Consider the following 25,174-nt stretch of genomic DNA (forward strand, 5'->3'; position numbering starts at 1 on the left):
GGACGTGCACCAACTTAATCGCAACATTCTAGCTAATTGTGAGCTGTTTCTACTGATTATTGAGATGCTGATTATGCTGGGTTAAGCTAAAACCTTCACTATCTTGGACTTCAGTTCGGCATACAATCAGATTCTCCTCAAGATTCATCTTGCCAGCCACTGACTTCTGAAATGTTCCCCACTTTCATCAAATCAGAAGTGACATAACAGTTTTTTACACTGCTGTTTGGTCTCTTTTTAGCACCTGCTGGTTTGCAGCAAGTGATGAATAGACTTTATAATGGGATGCATTTGAGGGTGATGTACTGATTTATAGAGAGACGCTAAATGAGCGCACTGTCATTTTTCAAAAGGTTCTACAAAAAACCCAAGACAGTAGTTCAACATTAGAATTTTTTAAAAAAATATTTTAAATGTAATGTTGTTTATTTGGGTCATGTTATTAGAGAGAATGGGGCACAACCTAAACCATCCTTAGTATCAGCTATATCCAAGTCACCTCCTACAGTAACAAGGAGCACTTAGAGACTTTTGTGGAATTGTGTGAGCTCCATAGAAAATTAATAAAAAACTCTGCTGAGAAAGTGGAAGGCATGCAAAAGATGATTAAAGATGTTGACTTATCCTGGGGTGATGCATGTGAATTAAGCATGAAATAACTCAAGAAAGACTTAGCGATGGCACCATCTATGAAATTATTTAATGAAAATTTGCAGTGCATTGTTACTGTAGATGCGAGTCAAACTGGACTTGGAGCGGTACTTAGTCAGAACTCAGTCAAGGAAAACCATATCACTGTTTTTGACTCTCGTAAACCTAGTGGGGGCAGAAACAAAGTACTCTGTCATTGAATGAAAGTTGTTGGCTTGGGTTTGGGCACTGAAACAATGCAAAAGCTTCTTGTTGGGCAATAAGCATTTTCCAACAATAAGCCATTAGTGAACATTTTGGAAAGTACAGATTCTCTTAAAAACATTATTGAGGATATTGGAGTTAGCTTGCAAGTTTAAAAAGTATCAATATAAAACTTAACATATCTCTTGTTGATTGAATGTATCTGCTGATTACTTATCATGTGTTCGATGTCAAGAAGACCCCAAAGAAAATGAGTGGAAGGTGGTGGGTTTGACAGCAGTGTAGTTGTCAGACACTGATTATGCAATAGGAGCAGTTATCAGAAATAAGTGATTCGATGCTATGGAAACCCTTGCAGTACAAAGAAAAGTGAAACCACACATTGTGAGAGGATGGTCTCGTAAAATATGTTGAATGGGAATTTGCAACTCTTCCTGAAGGTGACTGAGAAACTTACAACTGAGTGCAAGGCTGTGTTGTCTGACAGTTTTGTGGTTGCATCGAGTTCCTTGAAGGGGAGTTTGATTAGTTTACCCCACATGGTCAAGACTAGAAACAAAAAAACTAAGAATGACCTATTGATAGCCATCAATGGACAGAGAGGTTATCATTTATGTTACTAGATGTGCTATATACAAATGCTGACAAAACCCTCAAAATACATAAGTGTCATATAACAAAAGTTGAGTAACAATAGGGTCCTTGGAAGAAAACGAAAATAGACTTTGATGGACCAATGAATACCCTGTCACTAGACATGTTAATCTGCTGTACTGGTGGATTATATCAGCAAATGTATAGAAGTAAAATGTGTATCCAAACTCAATTGATTTCTGCAAGCAAATCTTCTGCCTTGAAGGCTACCTAGACAGTTAGTAATAATAGGGGTCCAGTTTATATCGCAAGAGATGATGGGTTTCCTGAATATGAATAAGACTGATCCTACCAAGTCCTCTCTGTACTATTCCCAGAGCAGGGGACAAGTCGAAAGAGACAATCAATTTATCAAATTGGCACAAAAACCCCATTACCCGATTGAGACAGCATTTAGAACCAGCTGATGGTCCTAACGCACAGCACCATGGGGAAAACTCTGCTTGAGTGGCTTCAGGGAAGATATTCATCATCAGGCTATAGCCTTACTGATTGTTGGTGTCGTTAGTGTGGAAAAGATGGGAACGTAAATTATTCACCAGGGATGGTATCAGATTGTGTTAGACCTGACAACCTTAGGGTGGTCACCTCCAACTTTTTGCCTGCCTCTCTCCACTTTTTGACACAGTTTTTGCTGGTTTTAGGACTCTGCACACTTTACCACTGATAACCAGTACTGAAGTGCATATGCTCTCTCCCTTAAAACAGGGTAAACACTGGTGCATACCCCATTGGCATATTTGATCTACTGGTAAGTCCCTAGTAAAGTGCACTACAAGTGCCCAGGGCCTGTAGATTAAATGCTACTAGTGGGCCTACAGCACTGGTTCTGCCACCCACATAAGTAGCCCTTTAACCGTGTCTCAGGCCTGTCATTGCAAGGCCTGTGTGTGCAGTGGCCCTGGCACTTCGACTTGCCATTTAAAAGTACTTGCCAAGCCTTAAACTCCTTTTTTCCCCACAAATACTTCACCACTAAGGTAGGCCCTAGGTAACCCAGAGGGCAGGGTGCTGTGTAGGTAAAAGGCAGGACATATATCTGTGTGTTTTATATGTCCTGGTAGTGGAAGACTCCCAAATTTGTTTTCCACTGCTGTGAGGCCTGCTTTTTCATAGGCTAACATTAGGGCTACCCTCATAAACTGTTTCAGTGGTTGATTCTGATTAGAAAGGGGCAAACAGGTCATATTTAGTATGGCCAGAATGGTAAAACAAAATCCTGCTGACTGGTGAGGTTGGATTTAATTTTACTATTTTAGAAATGCTACTTTTAGAAAGTGAGCATTTCCCTGCACTTAAATCCATCTGTGCCATTCAGCCTGTCTCCATGTCTGGGCTGCGCTGGTTGACAGCTCCCTTGTGAATTTCACCCAGACAACCACAAACACAGGATGCTCAGTAACACCAGGGTGGAGGGCCTAACACTTACATTTCAAAGGACAGTGGCCTGCCCTCACACAAAGGACTGCCAAACCCCCTACTGGGACCCTGGCAGACAGGGTTGTACTGAAAGGGGACCTTGTGCACTTCAAAACCACTCTTTGAAGTCTCCCACATTTCAAAGGCACTTTTAGGAATATACACTGGGTCGCTGGCCCTACTAAGACAGACACTTATTGGGAACGACACTCTGCACCAGAACCTGCAACCTGCCAAAAGAGGCTGCCTGCCCAAAGGACTTACCTGGACTGCTTTGCTGTGAAGAAATGCTGCCTTGCTGGCCTCTGGCTCTGCTGAGAAGTGCTCTCCAAGGGCTTGGATTGAGCTTGCCTCCTGTTTTCTGAAGTCTCAGGGCCAAAAAGACTTCCTCTCTGCAAAGAAACTCCTTGTGTGGCGAAAATCGACGCACAGTCTGCCAGAATCGATGCACAGCCAGTCCAGCGGTGAGAAAATCACTGCATCGCTGAACCGAAATGAAGCAGCTCAGCTCCCCCAGTGGAGATCGACACAGCACCAACATTGCGACCAGAATTGCGACGCACAGCCCACCGGATCGACACATCACCAAGCCGGAGCAAAGCATTCCGACTTCCTGCAAGAAGAATCGATGCAGCGCCAGCCGTGCGGCAGAAAATCCACTGCATCACCCACCAGATCGACGCAACAGCTGTGACTTTGCCCGCATCGTCCCTGGGCGTCAAAAGACCCCGCATCGCAAATAGCATTCAAGCCTGCATGCCGGAATTCGACGCAAAGCCCTTGCCGCGTGGAAAGGAATCGACGCATCGTCTGTGTGTGGCCGGAAATGCAACGCACACCTACCTTTATCCACGCATCTCCTCCTCCGCGGTCCTCGTGCATGTAATTTTAACGCAAACCAGGTACTTTGTGCTTGCAAGAGACAATTTTTACTTTTAAGAACTTAAGACTCTTCTTATCATTACAAAAGTGATATTTCAACTTGTGATTATCAAATATTGATCGTTTTGACCTTAATTTACTCAGATAAGTATCTCAAATTTTCTAAACCTGTTTGGTGTCTTTACGTGGTGTTCTCATTGATTTATTGCACAAATACTTTACACATTGCCTTTTAAGTTAAGCCTGACTGCTCAGGGCCAAGCTACCAGAGGTTGGGCATAGGATAATTTGTAAATTGGATTGTGTGTTACTTGCCCTGACTAGGATTGTGGTCCCTACTTGGACAAGGGTCTATAACTTCCAACAAGAGACCCCATTTCTAACATTGGTAATCAGCAGTGAGGATAGGACTTGTATTTGTGCAGTACCATACAATAGCTACGTGTACACTACCTACCCACAGTTGAAGGTCAACTTGATTTTTTCTCTTTTTTTGCAATTTTGTTTTTCTGCTTGCCAGTTTAATCAAATCTTCATACACAATGTCTCTGGCTGAGTCTCAAGCAGGAGCTGGAGAGTTTGACTTAGCCAAGCTGGAGACATACACTGTCAACCGCCTGAAAGGGTTCTGCAAGAGGAGGGGAGTACCTACCCGGTGTGCCTCCAGGAAGGAGGAGTAACAAAAGGTGCTGAGGGCCTGGGCAGAAGCCTGTTCACAAGAGAATGTTGAGATTGAGGAGCCAGAGGACGGCCCCTCAGAGGATTTGCTACCAGCAGTGGGGAATGTTACCCCTGAAATTGCGCCCCCGGGTAAACCAGGCAGCAGTGTCTCTAGCCATGGCCTGACCACAGAGGAAAGGAGGGAGGTGAGAGAATTCCAACTGCAATTGGCAAGATTAAGGCTGCAGGAAATGAAAGCAGAGAGAGAAGCAGAAGCCAAAAAAGCTGATGCTGAAAGGGCTTTGGCTGAGAAGAAACTTCTGTTGGCTCATGAACTGAGTCTCAAAGGGCTGGATATCAAGTCTAGCCAGGCTGAGTCCAGTAGTGATGGTGGCAGCATAGATGCAGGACCTGCTCGGAACAAGAAGGTTTGTATACCCAAAAATGTGGTGCCAAGTTAAGTGGTGGGAGATGACATTGATAAGTGGTTGACTGCTTATGAAGTTACACTAAGGGCTCATGGGGTTCCTGAAGAGCAAGGGGGGCAGGCTTGTGGGGATATGTACCAGTTGTTTGGAGGGACATACTTCTCACATCAGACCCAAAGGATCAGAACACATAATCGCCCATGAAAACCTCTTTGCTTGCCAAGTTTGGGCTGACCCCTGAGAAGTACCTTCAGAGGATCAGGGACAGCACCAAGTTCTTCACACACACTTGGGTAGACTTTTTTGATTTGTCCAGTAAGGCATTAAATGGATGGGTGCTGGGCAGTAAAGTAGATGACTATGTGGGGTTGTATAATTTAATCCTTAGAGAGCATATGCTCAGTGTTTGCTTTACAGAGTTGTGCCAGCACCTAGTTGACAGTAAGCTGACTGACCCTAAGAAGCTTGCTGAGGAGGCGGACCTCTGGGTTAGCACAAGAGTGCCCAAAAAGGTATCTGGGAGGAGACCCACAAAGGTGGTAAGGGTTCCCATCAGAAGAAAGAGGGGGAGAAAAACTGAAAAATAAGAAGTTCTCAGAAGGCCTCCAAAACAATTCCCAGGAGGGTGGTGGTAACCAGTCCCATCCTGAGTCTGAGAAGAGGCCAGGGTTCTTTGATAAGAAGAAAGGGAAGTTTGTACCCAAATGCACCAGGCATGGGCACTTGAAGGGTGACTCCAAGTGTCCCATGTGGGCACAGCCCCCCACTGGAGGGCAGACACCTGGTTTGGCTAGCGTAGTACTCGGGAGGAAGTAGTCCCGGATAGTTTTGGGGAACAGAAAGGGTAACCCTAGTGTCCCTGGGAGATGAGGAAATGGTGCCAAAAACCCACATGCCTGCAAATACTTCCAAGTATAGGTAGTGAGTCACCATTATTGAGCAAAGGGTGGAGGCTCTGCGTGACACAGGAGCCAGCATGACCACTGTCAGGGGTCAGCTGGTGTCAGCAGAGCAGGTCATCCCCAATACATTCCACCAGGTCATAGTTGCTGATAATCGTTTGTCACCTACCGGTGGCTCTCGTTCCCTATGAGTGGGGGGATCTCTGGTACTCTCAAAGTAGCTGTGAGGCCTGCCATGCCTGTGGATTGTCTGTTTAGTAACAACCTTGAGCATACTACCTGGAAGGAAGTGGAGCTCTGGTCTCACCTGGAGATGTTAGGTTTGTCAGAATGGGTCTGCATGGCCACACATTCCATGGCTGCCTGGAAAGGGAGTCAAGGGCGCCTGAAGCCTGGAACAATGGCCCAGACATCTGCAAAGAGGGAGGGCAAGGGGCGCGGGAAACCAGTCCCAGATGTTCCCACTGTGGTTGACGGGGTCCCAGAGGCGGAGGACCTTGAGACAACTGGGGAGGACATCGCCGCCATAGGTAACCTGCCTGAGCTTGCTGGCTGGCAAGCTGAGGGTGGGCCAACCAGGGAGGAGTTCTGCAAAGCGCAGGAAGAGTGCTCCACTCTTGAGGGTTTGAGGCGACAGGCTGCAGTCTAGGCAGCAGGTGAAGCCTCGGGCAATCACCATATCTATTGGGAGAACGATCTCCTTTTCAGTGAGCCCAAGGTACCGGAAGCTGAAGCAGCATGTGTGCTGGTGGTTCCCCAGTGCTACCGGGCCTTCCTACTGGGTTGCCTTATGACATCCCCCTGGCTGGACATTTGGGGCAAGGCAAGACCTTTCTCAGGCTTGTCAACCACTTTTATTGGCCCGAATGCGGGTAGCCTCAGATGTTTTCTGCAGGTCCTGCTCAACATGCCAGGCTAGTGGGAAGACAGGGAAAAGGCTAAAAGCACCCCTGATCCCACTCCCCGTTGTTGGCACCCCCTTTGAAAGGATGGGCATCGATGTTATTGGTCCCTTGGACCCCAAAACTGCCCTAGGCAACAGGTTTATCCTGGTTTTGGTGGACCATGCCACCCGCTATCCAGAGGCGATCCCTCTCAGGACAGTGACTGCACCAGTGGAGAACAGAGCTCTGATGGGATATTCACCCTTGTAGGATTCCCAAAAGAGGTTGTGTCTGACAGAGGCACAAACTTCATGTCTGCGTACATGAAGTCCATGTGGGATGTGTGTGGGGTGACCTACAAGTTCGCTACCCCTTACCATCCTCAATCCAATCGGCATTTAGAAAGGTTCAACAAGACCCTAAAAGGCATAGTCATAGGCCTACCTGAGGCCATGAGGCGTAAGTGGGACGTCCTCTTGCCATGCCTTCTCTTTTGCTTATAGAGAGGTGCCCCAGAAAGAGGTGGGGTTCAGCCCTTTTGAATTTCTCTATGGGAACCCCTAAGCATAGTAAAAGAGGGATGGGATGAAAGCTCACAGGAACCCCCCCCCCCCAGGATGTGGTCAGTTACATGCTGGCCCTCCGCAACCAGATGCAAAGCTTCTGGAAACAGGCCAAGAGCAACCTCGGGGCCAGTCAAGAGGTGATGAAGCAATTGTATCACCAGAAGGTCACCCTGGTAGAATTCTAACCTGGAGACAAAGTATGGGTAATAGAGCCAGTAGAGCCTGGAGCTCTCCAGGACCGCTAGACTGGCCCATTCGAGATGAAGGAGCGGAAAGGAGAGGCCACTTACTTACTGGACCTCAAGTCTCCTAGAAACCCCATTTGGGTTCTCCATCAGAACAAACTGAAGCCTCACTTTGAGAGGTCTGAAGTGAGCATGCTTCTGGTGACAGATAAAGGTATGGAAGAGGAGAGTGAGCCTCTCCCCGACATCCTCTCTGCCAAGGAATGTGATGGGTCAGTGGAGGGTGTCAATCGCTCTGACTCCCTGACCCTAGATCAGAGAGGAGACTGCTATGAGATATTGGAGCAGTTCTCTTCCCTGTTTTTTTTCCTCACCCCTGGACTCAAACACTTGTGTGTCCATGATATTGACACAGGAGACAGTCCCCATGTAAAGAATAACATTTATAGAGTGTCAGATAAGGTGAGGTCCAGCATCAAGGATGAAGTTGCCAAGATGCTGGCTCCTGGGGTGATAGAGAAGTCCAGCAGTCCCAGGTCCAGCCCAGTGGTGTCTGTCCCAAGGCTGTTGCTCCCGGTGCCAAGCCAGAGCTTAGGTTCTGCATGGACTACTGGGGTCTCAACTCTGTCACAAAGATGAGCTTGTAGACAGGCTAAGCGCTGCCAAGTTCCTTAGTACCTTTGACCTCAAATCAGGATACTGGCAGATCGCCTTGACTGAAGGGACAAAAGAGAGATCAGCTTTTTCTACTCCTGAGGGTCATTACCAGTTCCGGGTCATGCCCTTTGGACTGAGAAATGCCCCGCTACATTCCAACGGTTGGTTAACGGGGTCCTAGCTGGCAAAGATGCCTTCTGTGCAACCTACCTAGACAACATTGCCGTCTACAGTTCTAGCTGGGAGGAACACTTGCTCCACCTCAAGGAGGTGCTTTAGGCCCTGTAAGAGGAAGGCCTGACCATCAAGGCCAGTATGTGCCGGATTGGGTAGGGTTCTGTGGTGTACTTGAGACACCTAGTAGGTGATGGCAAGGTGCAGTCCTTTTAGGCCAAGATTAAAACAATCAAGGCCTGGCAACCACCTAGAACCCATACAGAGGTGAGAGCCTTCTTAGGTCTCACCGGATACTACCGAAGATTTGTTAAGGGTTATGGCTCCATAGTGGCCCCCTTAACAGAACTCACATCCAAGAGGCAACCTAGGTTGGTGAATTAGACAGAGGCTTGTCAGAAAGCCTTTCACTCCCTGAAGGAAGCCATGCGCATGGCACCCGTGCTCAAGGCCCCGGACTACTCCAGAGAATTCATCATGCAGACAGACACTTCAGAGCATGGCATAGGGGCGGTCCTAGCATAGCTGAATGAGGAGGGCCTAGACCAACCGGTAGTCTTTATTAGCAGAAAACTATTACCACGAGAACAGAGGTGGAGTGCTATTGAAAGAGAAGCATTTGGTGTGGTCTGGGCACTGAAGAAGCTGAGACCATACCTGTTTGGGACTCACTTCCAGGTTAAGAAAGACCACAGGCCCCTGAGATGGCACATGCAAATGAGGGGTGAAAATCCTAAACTCTTGAGGTGGTCCATTTCCCTACATGGTATGGACTTTACAGTGGAGCAGTGCCCGGGGATTGATCACGCCAGTGCTGATGATCTCTCCAGATACTTTCGTCTTAGTGATGAGAGCTCCCAAAGGGTTGGGTAGCGCTCCCCCACTTTCAGCTGGGTGGGACACGTTAGACCTGACAGCCTTAGGGTGGTCACCCCCAACTTTTTGCCTGCCTCCCACCACTTTTTGACACTGTTTTTGCGGTTTTAGGAATCGGCGTACTTTACCACTGCTAACCAGTGCTAAAGTGCATATGCTCACTCCCTTAAAACCTGGTAACTGTTGTGGGTTATTTGAGGAGAACCCCTACCACCACTAAAAAGACTCACAGAATCAGATAACTCGTTTTAATTTTGTTCCAAAACAAGTGTTTTTTTTTTCTTATGTCTATTCCCCATTCCTGAACGACCTTCCTTTTATTCATTCTTTTCCCTTTGTTTAGTTCGGGTGGTCTCTCTTTAGTCCTTTCCTCTTTGTTTTGGTCCTTTCTGTCTCCCCTTTTCTCTTCTTGGGTGGTTTGTGCACATAATTCCCTCTCTTGTCTCCTTCATAGGTATCTCAAGATGCCATGACCAGGATACCAGAGCAGGAGGGAAAATAGAAGACAGTAGGACGAAAGGTAAGTATTTTATCCTGAGGACATATCTAATTTATCATGCTTAGAGGGGTGGGGTAAGTGAGGGATGGTGTTAAAGTGTCCACTCCGTGAATATCCCACTAGACTTGGTGCTTTTGTGGTAACATTTGTGAAGAGTGGCAAAATAAAAAAATAACGTAAAGGAGAAATTAAAAAAAATATCACGCGTTTTCCTCTGAGCAGTCTAATTTCTTTGTACACTGCCTCTTTTTGTCTTCTTAGCGTCTGATTCTCCCTCCTTTTTTTTTTTTACCCTCCCCTTAAGGTTGTTTTTCCCGTTTTCTTTTTAATAAAGTATTAGTAGTGCCCTGAATGCGGGCACATACCTGAGCTAGCCACGTCCCTCCTGGAACGTGGCGGGCTCCTGAATCCTGACACTGGGGCTTGCGGTCTTCATCGGTGACCGGTCTTCCTTGGGCCCTCCTCTGCAAACTCTCCTTGGCATCGCTGTTGCCTTGGGTTTTTCCCTCGTTTCCGTTCCGTGCGTCTCCGCCCGCCCCTTTGGCACGTCGTCTCCTTCTTCTTCCGCTCAGTGACGTCATGAGGGCTATAGGGAATTCGTCCTGTCATGCCCCCGGGGCATGCTCCTATCGGCCCTGTTGCTTTGTGCGTCTTGGCAGGGTCATTAGCCCTGCTACATTCGCTCCCTGTGAAAAGGGCTGATTGAGTCCTGCATCTATAGGATGTCTCGAAAGGTAATCTGCAGGTATCATGTGTGAGCCAAAAGAGTGTTGTACCTGAAATACAAACGGTTGGAGTGCCATGAACCACTGTAAAATTCTAGGACTGGTGTCCTTATGGCGGGCTAACCATGTTAGCAGGGCATGGTCTGTAATTAGCGTAAAAGGATGTCCCAATAAATAGTATTGTAGACTTCTATGGCCCATTATATAGCCAAACATTCTTTTTCTATTGTGGGATTATGCTTTTCCCTTGGTAACAGCTTCCTGCTAATATACACTATCAGATGTGTCATTCCCTCCCCATCACTTTGTGAAAGTACAGCCCCCAAGCCTGTCTCCGACGCATCTGTCTTCAAACAGAATGGTTTCTTGAAATCAGGACAGTGTAGGACGGGTTTGGTTGTCAGAAATCTGTTAAGGGTGTGATAACTTGCGATTTGTGGAGCTGTTAATTCCCTTATTTTATTGTTCCTTCTTGAGGAGGTTAGTCAGAGGGGTTGTGAGAGTGGAATAATTCGGGATAAAGCAGCGGTCATATCCCACCATTCCCAAAAAGGACCATATTTCTTTCTTACTTCTCAGAGGTGGTATGTCTGTAATGGCGTTGACTTTGTTCACTTGTGGTCGTATATGTCCATTCTCTATGTTATATCCCAGATAGGCAATGGAGTGGTTTGCTAATTTACTTCTCTGGATTAGTCGTTAATCCTGCTTCGAGTAAGGAGTGAAATATCCTAGAAAGGTGACATAAGTGTTGTTCCCAAGTCTCACTGTAAATGACTATGTCATCTAGATTTGCTGCAGCAAAGCCAATATGGGGTCTTAATATTCTGTCCATTAAGTGTTGAAATGTTGCAGGGGCACCGTGCAGGCCAAAAGGTAATACTGTAAACTGGTATAATCCTGACAGGGTGGAAAAAGCAGTTTTTTCTTTATCTTGAGGGTTCAGAGGTATTTGCCAGAACCCCTTGGAGAGATCTAACGTGGACAGATAGCGTGCTTGTCCAAATTGTTCAGTTAACTCATCTACTCTAGGTATTGGGTAAGTATCAAAATTTGAAATGGCATTGAGCTGGCGAAAGTCAATACAAAAATGAAACACCCTGGACTTGTGGAAGGTTCAATTATTACAGCATTCAGCATATTTTGCACTTCTTGCTCTACGAGTTTTCTACGAGCTGCAGGTATGTGATAAGGTCTTCATCGGATTATTTTCCCTTCTTTTGTACTAATGTTGTGTTGGATCAAAGTGCTCTATCCAGGCTGTGTCACAAAAAGGCTCTTATGTTGTTTTAGTATTCTTAAGAGTTGAGTTTTGTTTTTTTCTTGTAGATCTGGGTTGATATGGGGTACCCACTCTTGGGATTCTGGGTTGATATGGGGTACCCACTCTTGGGATTCCTCTGGTTGGGGACACAGACTTATCTCCAGGGTTTTTTGGCTATTTACGAGAAAGACAGAGTCCCCGGTTAAGGTTTGAATATCTTCCTCTTCCCATTTTTTTAGAAGATTAATGTGATATATCTGGGTTTTCTTTGGAACTTCTGACATTTGCAATCGATATGTGACCGGGATTATTCTTTCTAAAACTACATAGGGGCCTTGCCACTTTGCTAACAACTTGTTCTCAGTGCTTGGTAAAAGAACAAGGACTTTCTCTCCTATGGCTAGCTCCCTCAAAGTTTTTCCTATATTATTATACTATTTCTTTTGTTTTTCTTGGGCTTCATCTAAATGAATTCTAACATCCTTCCATACGGTTTGTATATGGTCTTTCAGTTGTTGGGTATATTCAAGTATATCTTTGCTTTCTACTTCATTCTCTTCTCATTTTTCTGCAGCCATGTCTAGAAGTGTTCTAGGCTGTCTGCCGAAAACTAATTCGAATGGACTATGTCCGGTTGAAGTCTGAACGTGAGTTCGGATGGCATACAAGACCAATGGCAATTTCTTATCCCAATCCCTTTCCTGAGTCTGATACTGTTTTAATTAGGAGCGTTTTGATCGTTCGGTTATGTCTTTCTACTAAACCGTCTGTCTGTGGATGATAGACAGCGGTGCAAATGTGTTTTACTCCCAATAGTTGACATATTTGGGACTTAAGGCGGGACATAAAAGGAGTACTCTGGTCTATCAATAATTCTTTTGGAAATCCTACTTGGAAAAAAAAACGATCATAGCATGGGCCACACTTTTAGTAGTCATGCTTGTTAGAGGAATTGCTTCAGGATAACGAGTAGCGTAGTCTAGAGGGACTTGGATATACACACACCCATGTGAGGAGGGGGTTAAAAGGTCCCACTAAACCCATGCCTACATGAGAAAAGGGGACATCAATAAAGGGTAGAGTGGGGCTTTTTGGATCATCCCCGGGTTAACAAGTTAGCATTTGGGACATTGTGCACAAAATTTTTGTATGGCAGAAAATACCCCTGGCCAGTTAAACCGACGGAGGAGGTATTCCTCATTTTTTTCCCACCTGTAATGTCCCCCTCCGACCTTACCATGCGCTAAATGAAGTACCTGTATTCGATATGGGGTGGTTACTACCAGTTGATTTTTTTGCACATTATTATGCTGAACGGTCCTATACAATAACCTGTTTCATGTAAGAAAATAAGGACCCACCTGTTCTGTTGATTCTATTATGACAGAAGCCCAAGCGTGCTTCAACGTGGGGTCTTCTCTTTGACAGACTCTGAAGGGCAGTGGACTCAACAAGACCGTCCTTTCTGTGGGGAACAAAGGAAAAGGATGGTTTTCATCAATTGTTCGATATTTCCTTTTTTGTTCTCTTTTTTCTTGTCTACTTAACTTTGTTTTTTCTTTACCCTTGTTAATTTCAATGTGGGAAAACAGAGCTTCCTCAAACCAAGGGTCTCCTTCATGGTCTCCGTCTACGCTTTCCAATAATTTATGGAAGCTATTATAGTCGGTTCCTATGATCATCTCTTCGACCAGATGGGGTATTACACCTACTGTCAGTTTTTCCTCTCACCCTCTCCATTGTATAAGGACATCCGCTATTGGGTACTATTTACTATCACCGTGTATACAACAAATGGACACTGAGTCTCCCTCCCTCCACTGGTCCTTTGCTAGTAATTCCCACTTTATCACCGATTGACTACATCCAGAGTCAATCAATACTGTCATGAGTTTATTATTCACTAACTTTTTTTTTATACCATGATGTTTTTTGGCTGGTACATAAAACCTTGCCTTTAGTTAGTCCTATCTCCATTGGTTCGGGTTTTGGTGACTTCTGGGGACAATTGCGTGCAATATGCCCCCATTCCGCACAATGATAACACTGTGGGGTTTGATTAGGTTCTTTTTCTGTAAATCGTAAGCTGGGGATACCCTCGGAACTCTTTGACGGATGAGGTCTCAAAAAAGGGGTACCATGTTGCTTCCTATAGCTTGTCCTTTGAGTGGGGTTACACTGAAATTAGGGGCTCTGTGAAAAGCACATGCCAGTTCTATGGCAGACGTTGTTGTGGCATTTGTATGTTGTTTGATCCAGTTCCGTGTTTGAGCTGGTAACGCCTCTAAAAACTGTTCCAACAATATTATTTGTATTACTTCCTCCCGGTTAGTACCGATGGGAGCCAACCATTTCAAGCCTAAATCCTGCATTCTATAGTAAAGGGCTCAGGGGTTTTCCATGGGTGTCCATTTGGTTTTTTGGAATTTGATACGGTAATATCCAGTGTCAAACCCTACTTGTTCCAAGATAGCCTTCTTGATATCCCCATATGGAGTTGTTCCTCCTGGATTTACTGCTTGGTATGCAGCTTGTAATGTACGCGTTAATACAGGTGCCACATACTGTCCCCATCTATCCTATGGCCAATTCGTGGATGAAGTCACCCTCTCAAAATTAGTAAAGAAAGCATCCTGGTCTTCTCCTTCTTGAGATTTCTGTAAAACAGAACTAGACACATTAGGATGGACCAGTGTTGTAGCTATGGTATCAGTGAATTTTTGTATCGCAGTCTAGTGGACCAATTGGTTGTTTGCTATAACAGTTGCTTGGCTTTTAATGGCAGACGGCAATGTTTTCCTATCACTTTGCGCTTCTCGCAATTGCTCTTCCCATACTAACTGTAAATGTCTTTGGCCTTCAGCAAGGTGTCTCAAGATGCCATGACCAGGATACCGGAGCAGGAGGGAAAATAGAAGACAGTAGGACAAAAGGTAAATATTTTATCCTGAGGACATATCTAATTTATCATGCTTAGAGGGGTGGGGTAAGTGAGAGATGGTGTTAAAGTGTCCACTCCGTGAATATCCCACTAGACTTGGTGCTTTTGTGGTAACATTTGTGAAGAATGGCAAAATAAAAAATAAAAAATAAAGGAGCAATAAAAAAAAATCATGCGTTTTTCTCTGTGCAGTCTAATTTCCTTGTACACTGCCTCTTTTTGCCTTCTTAGCGTTTGATTCTCCCTCCTTTTTTTATCGCTCCCCTTAAGGTTGTTTTACCCGTTTTCTTTTTAATAAAGTATTAGTAGAGCCCTGAATGCAGGCACATACCTGAGCTAGCCACGTCCCTCCTGGAACGTGGCGGGCTCCTGAATTGTTACACTGGGGCTTGCCGTCTTCGCCGGTCTTCCTTGGGCCCTCCTCTGCAAACTCTCCTCGGTGTCGCTGTTGCCTTGGGTTTTCCCTCGTTTCCATTCCGCGCGTCTCCTGTTTTTCCACCTGGACATTCACACTCAGTCTTCGTGTCTGCCGCGTCTTCTTCTGGCTTTTTGCGCACTGACTCCGCCTGCCCTTTTGTGCATGTCGTCTCCTTCTTCTTCCGTTCAGTGACGTCATCAGGCCTGTAGGGGATTCCTCCTGTCGTGCCCCCGGGGCATGCTCCTATCAGGCCTGTTGCTTTGTGCGTCTTGGCAGGGTCATTTACCCTGCTACAGTAACATTGGTTCATACCCCATTGGCATATTTGATATACTGGTAAGTCCCTAGTAAAGTGCACTACATGTGCCCAGGGCCTGTAGATTGAATGCTACTAGTGGGCCTGCAGCACTGGTTGTGCCACCCACATAAGTAGCCCCTTAACCATGTCTTAGGCCTGCCATTGCACGGCCTGTGTGTGCAGTTGCCCTGCCACTTCGACTTGGCATTTAAAAGTACTTGCCAAGCCTTAAACTCCCCGTTTTCTACATATAAGTCACCCCTAAGGTAGGCCCTAGGTAACCCAGAAGGCAGGGTGCTGTGTGGGTAAAAGGCAGGACATATATCTGTGTGTTTTATACTTCCTGGTAGTGGAACACTCCTAAATTCGTTTTCCACTTCTGTGAGGCCTGCTCCTTCCATAGGCTAACTTAGGACTACCCTCATAAACTGTTTGAGTGGTAGATTCTGATTAGAAAGGGGTAAATAGGTCATATTTAGTATGGCCGGAATTGTAATACAAAATCCTGCTGACTGGAGAGGTTGGATTTAATATTACCATTTTAGAAATGCTACTTTTAGAAAGTGAGCAGTTCCCTGCACTTAAATCCTGTGCCTTACAGCCTGTCTCTAACCCATGTCTGGGCGTGGCTGGTTGACAGCTCCCTTCTGCATTTAACCCAGACAACCACAAACACAGGATGCTTAGTCACACCTGCACACATCTGCATACTGAATGGGTCTTCCTGGGCTGGAAGGGTGTAGGGCCTGACACCTACATTTCAAAGGACAGTGGCCTGCCCTCACACAAAGGACTGACAAACCCCCTACTGAGACCCTGGTAGACAGGGTTGTACTGAAAAGGGACCTTGTGCACTTCAAAACCACTCTTTGAAGTCTCCCCCACTTCTAAGGCACTTTTGGGAATATAAACTGGGTCCCTGACCCTACCAAACAGATACTTCTTGGGAAAGACACTCTGCACCAGAACCTGCCACCTGCCAAGAGAAGCTGCCTGGCTGCCCAAAGGACTCACCTGGACTGCTTTGCTGTGAAGGACTGCTGCCTTGCTGTTGCCCTGCTGCCTTGCTGGCCTCTGCTGAGAAGTGCTCTCCAAGGGCTTGGATTGAGCTTGCCTTCTGTTTCCTGAAGTCTCATGGCCAAAAAGACTTCATCTCTGCAAAGAAACTCCTTGTGTGGCGAACATTGATGCACAGCCTGCCGGAATCGACGCACAGCCTGTCCAGCGGTAAGAAAATCACTGCATTGCCAAACCGGAACGACGCAGCCCGGCTCCCTGAATGGAAATCGATGTAGCACCAACGTTGCGACCAGAACTTCGACGCACAGCCCACCGGATCGATGCATCACCGAGCCGGAACGACACAGCCCAATTTCCTGTAAGAAGAATCAACACAACAGCTGTGACTTCGCCCTGCACGCCCAGGATTTCCACGCATCATCCCTGGGCATCAAAAGACCCTGCATCGCAAAGAGGATTCAAGCCTGCATGCCGGAATTAGACGCAAAGCCCTTGCCGCGTGGAAAGGAATCGATGCATCGTCTGTGTGTGCCTGGAAATCCGATGCACACCTTTTTCCACGCATCTCCTCCTCTGGGGTCCTCATGCGTGTAATTTTAATGCAAACCATGTACTTTGTGCTTGCAAGAGACAATTGTAACTTTTAAGAACTTAAGACTCTTCTTATCATTACAAAAGTGATATTTCAACTTGTGATTATCAAATCTTGAATGTTTTGACCTTACTTTACTCAGATAAATATCTCATATTTTTCTAAACCTGTGTGGTGTCTTTCTATGGTGTTCCCACTGTGTTATTGCATGATTTATTGCACAAATACTTTACACGTTGCCTTCTAAGTGAAGCCTGACTGCTAAGTGCCAGGCTACTAGAGGGTGGGCACAGGATAATTTGGATTGTGTGTGACAAAACTGACTAGGATTGTGGTCCCTACTTGGAAAAGGGTGTATACCTCTGAGGCTGTTTCAGAAAAACAACGCAACATGCAGTGAATTTACAATACCATAAATGCAATCAGGAAAGTTGGAATTAAACGTGTGGAAAATAACTCCAACAACGGCAAGAACAGCGAGCCCATACATCTGGTAAAGGTGAGGGGTACAGACCTTTTTTAGGAAAATGGTAGAATGCTTCACACAGTCAGTCAAGTTCTTTATTTTGTTTAAAAAAACATAAAAGAAAAGATATAACATACATTTCACTTAAAAAACCAATCCATACATTGAAATCAACATAGTTCATATTTACTCCATGCACATTACATTCACCATAAAAGTAGAGAGAACCCAATTAGCTAAAATCAGTAAAATGCATACAGTGCATTGCATAAAGTGACTAAGTGCATGAAAAGAAAAAAAATAACATAAAAGCACTCATATTTAGGACTGTACACACATAATACCAGGGCATGTCTGCCTATTTCCCTACTATTTTTCGCTGTTTAACTGCGGCAGAAATAAAGCTGTAGATCGTATGACACTCCACATCAATTTGGAACAGTTGATGATGCTCCAATGCTGCCTTACATTTCCTAATATTGAGGTTTCTCAGCAAGAGTTTTAAAATATGTACTCTCAGGTCCTTTTATAGTGTGCACAAACAAAACAGATGCAGCTGGGACTGAGAAGTTACTGAATCACATAGACATGGTATCAACTCTCTGTTGATCCTTCTGAGGGATAAGTTACCAGATAATGTGCCATACCTAGTCTGAATCTGGTCATATAGACCCTTTGGTGAGGTGACATGGGACCATGATTAGATATGGTTCAATACGGGAAGTTCTACTCAACGGAAGATATGTTTCCAATGACTTCTTCCTCATTTCTGTTTCTATTCTTTCCCCAGCTGCAAATTTCATTATTTCAGTTTTCACTGAAAATTTAGAGGCACAGTTTATGTCCTCTGGGTGTTCATACAAATCCATTCAACCAATAATCTGCAGTTCATCTTTGACATGCGTCAAATATTTGATACTCTGGACTCTAGACATATTTAGGCAGTCAGTGATCATCATTTGAATGCGAGCAGCTTCGGTTCTGGACCAGACTGAAAGCCATACCATGATTGGTGCAAACCTTATAAAGTCTCCCAAGTATTGGAGCCCTAATTCCCCATGAGTTAATATAGCTGGGACACTATTGGGAAGTGACAGCAGCCTGCAGAAAAATTGATTTTCCCTGACCTGGAGTTGCGAATAATCAGTATGGCCCCATATCCCTGCACCATAATGGGCAGTTGAAATAGTTCTGGCTTTGATGGCAACATTAAGTGGCATAGGCCCACTTTTAGTAGCAAATTTGAACGGTGAGGCTTGTCTGTTCAAACTGCGTTGACCCCACATTTATTAGATGCTTCCAAGAGCTCATGTAATCAAAGGGGACTCCCAAATAAGTGAAAATTTGCAAACATTGTAGTACAGTACCATATATATGAAAAGGAGTAATCTTGCCTACATGGCGGCCACACACCATGGTGAATGATTTTGTCTTGTTAGTCGACAGGCCCAGATCAGACATGAAGGTCCCAAATCTATCTAGTAGCCTGTGTAGTCCCCATTCCGTTCTTGCCATGAGGACACAGTCATCAGCATACATTAAAACTGGTAGCCTTCTACTCCCTACCTTGGGAGAGTCAACATCAACCCTAGTCAGGTAGCTGGCAAGACCGTTAATATAAAAGCTGAAAAGGAAGGGGGCCAGCGCGCACCCGTCTGACCCCTCTCCTAATTTATATGGATGATGTGTATTTCCTGTTTGGTCTGAACCTAACATGTTCTAATCCTTTTTTTCCTCCATGCCCTTATGAATCTGGGACAGTAGGTGGCCTATGTTCGGGTCGGCACCCTTCTCTATCAGCATACTCCACAGTCTATCTCTGATGACACTGTCAAAGGCTGCGCTAAGTTCCATGAAATCCAGAAAAAGGCACCCTCCTTTAGCAGTTACATATTTACTTATTATATCCCTGCCTGAATCTATACTGTGCTACCGTTAAATTTCCCTTTTTATTTGCCCAATTCTCCAGTTGATCCAGAAACACTCTGCCTAACACCTTGGCAATAGAATCAATTAGAAATATTGGGCGGTAAAATCGGGGATCGCCCCTATCCCCTTTTTAAAAATGGGAACGATAATTGCCCTAGACCATGATTTGAGAAACGCTTGTGGGTCAGCGCCTCACCATTTGAGGCGTACTCCTCCACTCTTGGTATACTCAATTGGGGGTGCCACCTTGCCACAAACCAGCATTGGCAGCCCTAATAAAAAGCTAAATGCCATGGGGTTATGGTCACTTAAGGGACTCTCTATGATGTAAAATGTATAAACTATCTTTGCCCACACTTTGGGTATTGCAATATGATCAATCATAGGCCCAGTTCCCCTATCTTTTTATGATACCTGCTGGGAAACTTCACTTGTGGCCAGATCTATGCCAAGGATGAGATTATAAATCACCACCGACTTGTTCGTTCCATCTCCGCAGGGACTATGCCCAAAATGAGAATAATCAAAAGATTCATTGCCCATTACTCCACACATGATCATTGGCGATGGGGCAGAGTCTAAGATTGAAGTCACCCTCCTAAATTACAACATAATCTCCTCTGATACCTGTAAATACCACATCCAAGGCATGGGCAAGTAATTCTACTATCAAAACATTTCTATTAAAGTTATTGTGGTAAAAGTTGATTAAAACAACAAGCAGAGCCCTTTCCAGAGATATACAAATTATCTGAAAATAAGTCCAAGTCTTTACTATCCTGGCTGGCAAATTGATCCTTATTAAAGTTGTCAGACTACCACTATGGTGCCCTGCTGTTGACGGAATGGCAAGGGTAATGAGTGAATAGAATCCATTTAGATAAGTACATGACCAAGATCAGGTCTTTTGGGGGCAACCTGGTAATCAGATATCAGTGCTATCCAGTTATTATCTTTGAGCTTGTTTATAATACCAGCAACATTCCAAAAAAGAAAGCATAAATCAGAAACCACAATATCGCTGTTAACGTTACCAGATAACACTAAATTACAGATAACAGCCTGAGGGGGACCTTTTAACCTGTTTGTAGGTGACACTATGGGATGTAAAAGGTTGTCAATATCACTGCTGCCAAAAACAGGCAATTGGATAAAGGTATCTGATGACTGGTCCCTTGCCTTGGGTGAAGAGTGAGATTGCTTAGGCCCCAATTTAGAGTTCCTATTATATGAAGTCTGACTGTAGTTAGCCTGGTTCATCCCAGAACTGCATGTCACAGCCGTCCCATCAGATGTCATGATTGGACTGGTTACTTCAGGGCCTGATTGGGCATAGGACAGTCAATCTATCTCTTCCAGGGTGGAAAAGAAGTAATATGTTGCGACAGCAAATGTCCTGTTGCTCTTATCGTTATGGGTTGGTTGGTTAGATTACATGGCTTGCCAACTGTTAGAAATGGGGTTTCTGGTTGGCTAGAGTATGCACCTAAGCCAGGCAGAACCCACCACACTACTCAGGGCAAGTAAGTTACACACCATAGATAACCTGTGCTCACCTTCTGGTAGCTTGGCGCAGAGCAGGCAGGCTTATTAGAGTAAAGCATTTGTGCAACACACTCATACAGCAACACAATGAGTACACCACAAAAAAGACTCCACACAGGATTACAAGACCAAAACGACATGAATCATAAATATGGTGCATCCAGTGTAATTACTCAGATAATACCCGTTGTCCTAGACAATGCAAGGCAAAAATGACATATATCAGTATATACTTAGGGCACGTAATGTAGCAGAAAAGCACATCAATAAAAGTTGTTACTCATAGAAACAGGGACCCCTGCATACCTACTAGCAGGGTTACGGTAATCACTATGCCCTCTCCGACATGAGTACAGTAGCAAAAGTAGTAGGGCACTGGACACTTGCGTGCTTACTCGTAGTAGTACGGTCATTTCCAGGCTTCCCAAAAGTGGCAAGTTTCTAGAGGCAAATGGGGGCCTCCATTGAGGCTTCACCCTGTCCTGCCACACTGTTCATGTGCCCCAGGTTATGTTCTACTGAGTAAAGGGGGAGTCACACACTGCAGGACTCAGTGGGGAGGCCCTTCTGGGACCCCAGCGTGCAGATAAGTTAAGTGCAGCTGCCCGCAAGCACAGGGTGCAGTCAATAACACAGTGAAGCTCAGCCCCAACTCCGGCAAGTCCGAGGCCCTCCGGGACCACTCGGACCACCTCTTTGCCAAAAACAGAATCACCTGCGAAGGAATGCGAGACAGGTGTATCCCTCTGCCGGGCAAGATCAGACAATGACCCAACTGAGGGTAAACCACGGGACAACAGTACCTTGTGTTGCAGCGGGGGCAGTCTCTCTGGGGCCACCCCGCAGGAAGGCAAGCAGGACACACAGTAGTTGAGTTCTTCGCAGGAAAACCAGAGGTAGCAACTTCTCTTGTTGATGTGGTCCCTCCTTGGAGGTTCGTGGCTGGTGTCAGCACCGGAGGCTCCTACTCCCCTCCCCACAGAGGTGCTTGCAGGAATGCCAGCACGCCTCTGGGATGGGGCCTGCTTCTTCCAATCCCAGCCCCACCAGGCTGGGCACACACAATACTGCTCTCAGGCCAGAGTTGGGCTATTGAACCGTGTGTGCCTGGCCAGCCCTGGGTTACTAGGCAAAGAGTCTTGAAGGCAAAGCAGAGAGGCACTGCATGGCTCCTTTCGCTTGAGGCTGCCGTGCACTCAAAATGGGCTATCTTGAGCTGTAGAAAGTGCAGTTGATGTAGTTAGAAACAAACCGTAGCAGATGCTGGATTGCTAGGAGTGCCCTATATGAGCACAATTAAATCTTGTATGGCCCTGGGATGCCGTGACCAGGGGGCAAGCAAACATCCCCTTGGAGTTCAAATGGCAGTTCAAATGGCAGTACAGCAGTCCTCTGGCAATGTGCAGAATGTACAGCCAGCAGCATCTGGTTACAACTCCCACGCAGTGTCTGAAAACATGGGGTTAGAGCTGCAGTACTTATATTCAAAAATGTCTTTGATAAGGGGTGACTTCAAAGGAACCCTTGGAAGTGCACAACAATCTCTTTCACCCCACCCCTGGCTCCAGACGATCAATAGGGGATAAATCAGCCCTTTGTGTGAGGGCCGGCCATAACTTATTGACATGTAATCGCGAATCACCCCTCCCAGCCCAGGAAGACTATCAGTATGCAGATGAATACAGATTTATCCCCAGTAACACCCAGCCCTTCATGAATGAAATGCAATTGTAGTTTTTATCTATTTATTTATTTGCATAACCACAACATTTTATATACATATATATATATATTTTTTTTCTTCCACTGCTGCCTGTTACGTGAATTTCAGGATGAACAATTCTGCCATTATTGCACCACCAATGTTATTGCAAGATGCAGGCTCTCCTGATATAGAGTGGGAGGAATGAATCAACATGATTGAGAATTATTTGGAGGCGTTGGATGGTCAAGGTTTCAGGCCTACAAGGAAAAAAGCAATTTTAATGAGTGTTTTTGGCAAAGAGGGTCAACATGTGTTCAAATATCTACCGGAATTCATTAATGAGGATGGTACACATGTTGATGATGTGTTTTTGGAAGCAAAACTAAGACTAAAAAAAGATCCTCAAAAGACACTAGTGTTGTTATGTGTAGATACAAATTTTATACGCAACAGCAGAAAATGGATGAGTTGATTGATGACTTTGTGTCGCGATTAAGGCAACTTTCCACTAAATGCCAGTTTGGGATCATGATGGATGAAATGATAAGAGACTAGCTAATTGTCCAGTGCAAGAGTAAGAAGATACAGGAACGCTTGTGTGCAACAAAAAATACTCCCCTTAAGGATGCAATGGAAATTGCGAAAGTGGTAGAGCAATCAGAGTTTTACATGAAAGAGTTGGGGAAGAAAGATACTTGTAACAGTGAAGTCATGGTCGTCAAAAAGAAAAAATAACCACTAGATAGTGGACATTACACTAATCGTGACAAATCCGAGCATAACCACAGGTTCAATCCCAAAGCGTGCTTCCGGTGTGGCAGCAATACACACAATGCAGATTTTAAGGGTTGTGTTGCATGGGGTAAAGAGTGCAGGAAATGTGGCCGCAAGGGTCATTTTGCAAGAGTGTGCAGAGTTTCATCAAGAAAAGTGGCGATAATACAGGATCAGACCAGTTTGGATGTTCAACAGGATTCTGGTGAAGACAAAATTCTATGTATTGGAGATCCACACATTGACATGGCCAGATGTTTCAGACCCAAGGCGAATTTCGTTATTAACTCAGGATCCCTGTATACCAGCGGGCCTAAGAGTATGTTGAATGGTGAATGGCCCGACGCCACATTGCGTCCAGGTGGTTACCAAGGGGAGCAAATTGATATCATTGGGTACATGGTCGAAAACATATATTTTCAAGACAGATCTGTCAGTGGCAAAGTGTATGTTGCTGAATCTGGACCTCCCATTCTTGGGTGGCAACACCAATTTGATCTGCATATTGTGATTAACCCAAGAACCCCTTCCCAGGTTATGGTTGTGGGAGATTTGTCCATTGAGGACATTATTGAGGCAGCATCTGATGTTTTTTCAGAAAAAGTAGGGACTCTAAAAGGTTATGTGCACAAAATTGTGTTAAAGGAAAATGTGGTCCCCGTGCAGCACACTTTAAGAAGAGTTCCTATCACAGTGAGAAGTAAAGTAAAGGACCTAATTGAAGACATGGGGCCTGATTACAACTTTGGAGGAGGTGTTAATCCGTCCCAAAAGTGACGGTAAAGTCACGGATATACCACCAGCCGTATTACGAGTCCATTATATCCTATGGAACGCGTAATATGGCTGGTGGTATATCCGTCACATTTGGGACGGATTAACACCTCCTCCAAAGTTGTAATCAGGCCCATGGTCTCCAAGGGTATTATTGAGCCAGTGGAGAGCTCTGAGTGGATTTCGCCTGTGGTCATCACCAAAAAAGCTGATGGGAGCCTGAGGTTTTGTGTTGATCTTCACAGTGTGAACCACAATATAGTGGTGGACACCTTTCCTCTACCGAATGTCAACGAAATGTTGTTGTTGTTAAAGGAAAGGGGGGTTATTTTAGTAACCTTGACTTGAAAAGTACGTACCATCAGATTAAATTGCATCAGGATTCGAAAAAACTCACAGCGTTATGAAAACTCACAGCTTTCATAACGTCGGAGGGCACTTTTCAATTTAACAGAATGCCTTTTGGATTATTATCAGCTGCTAGTGTGTTCCAGAGAATGATGTCATGTGTTTTTAAAGGGGTGGACAATGTCATGTTCTTCCAAGATGATATTTTTGTCTTCGGGGAAACTATACAAAGACATAGGCCCTCATTACAACCCTGGCGGCCGGTGGAGAAATGGCGGTAATACCGCCCAACAGGTTGGCAGAAAAGAAATGGCTTTACAAGCATGGCGGTGAACGCCATGCTAAACCGCCATTTCTCCACTCCGACCGCCAGGGTGTTAACGACCGCTGGGCTGGAGACTTCGGTCTCCAGACCAGCGGTTGTCACAACACTGCATACCGCCATGGATTTCGTGGGGTTTTGGTGGTACAAAACCCCACGAAATCCATGGCGGTAGGCACTATCAGTGCCAGGGAATTCCTTCCCTGGCACTGATAGGGGTCTACCCTACCCCTCTCCCCCACCCCGAGTCCTCCCCCCACACCCCTGACCCCCCCTACCACCCCACAAAGGTGGCAGGATCCCCCTCCCCACCCCCCTCAACATCGACACACACCCCCCCTACACACACACAGACACTACCACCACACATACCCACACACATACTAACATTCCAACAGACACACACAGTCAT

The 25,174-nt window shown here is 45.4% G+C and overlaps 1 long non-coding RNA gene across 1 annotated transcript; it reads right to left on the minus strand.

Moving 5' to 3' along the window:
* Positions 1-738: 738 nt before the first annotated feature.
* On the minus strand, positions 739-16,578 carry LOC138295811 (uncharacterized). The gene is made up of 3 exons (XR_011203690.1): positions 16,302-16,578; positions 12,992-13,095; positions 739-816 (listed from the first exon to the last, which is right to left on the minus strand). It is a non-coding gene; the product is annotated as an uncharacterized lncRNA (long non-coding RNA).
* Between the last annotated feature and the right edge of the window lie 8,596 nt (positions 16,579-25,174).

The sequence above is a fragment of the Pleurodeles waltl genome, chromosome 1_2 (genome assembly GCF_031143425.1).
Source record: "Pleurodeles waltl isolate 20211129_DDA chromosome 1_2, aPleWal1.hap1.20221129, whole genome shotgun sequence".
NCBI lineage: Eukaryota > Metazoa > Chordata > Amphibia > Caudata > Salamandridae > Pleurodeles > Pleurodeles waltl.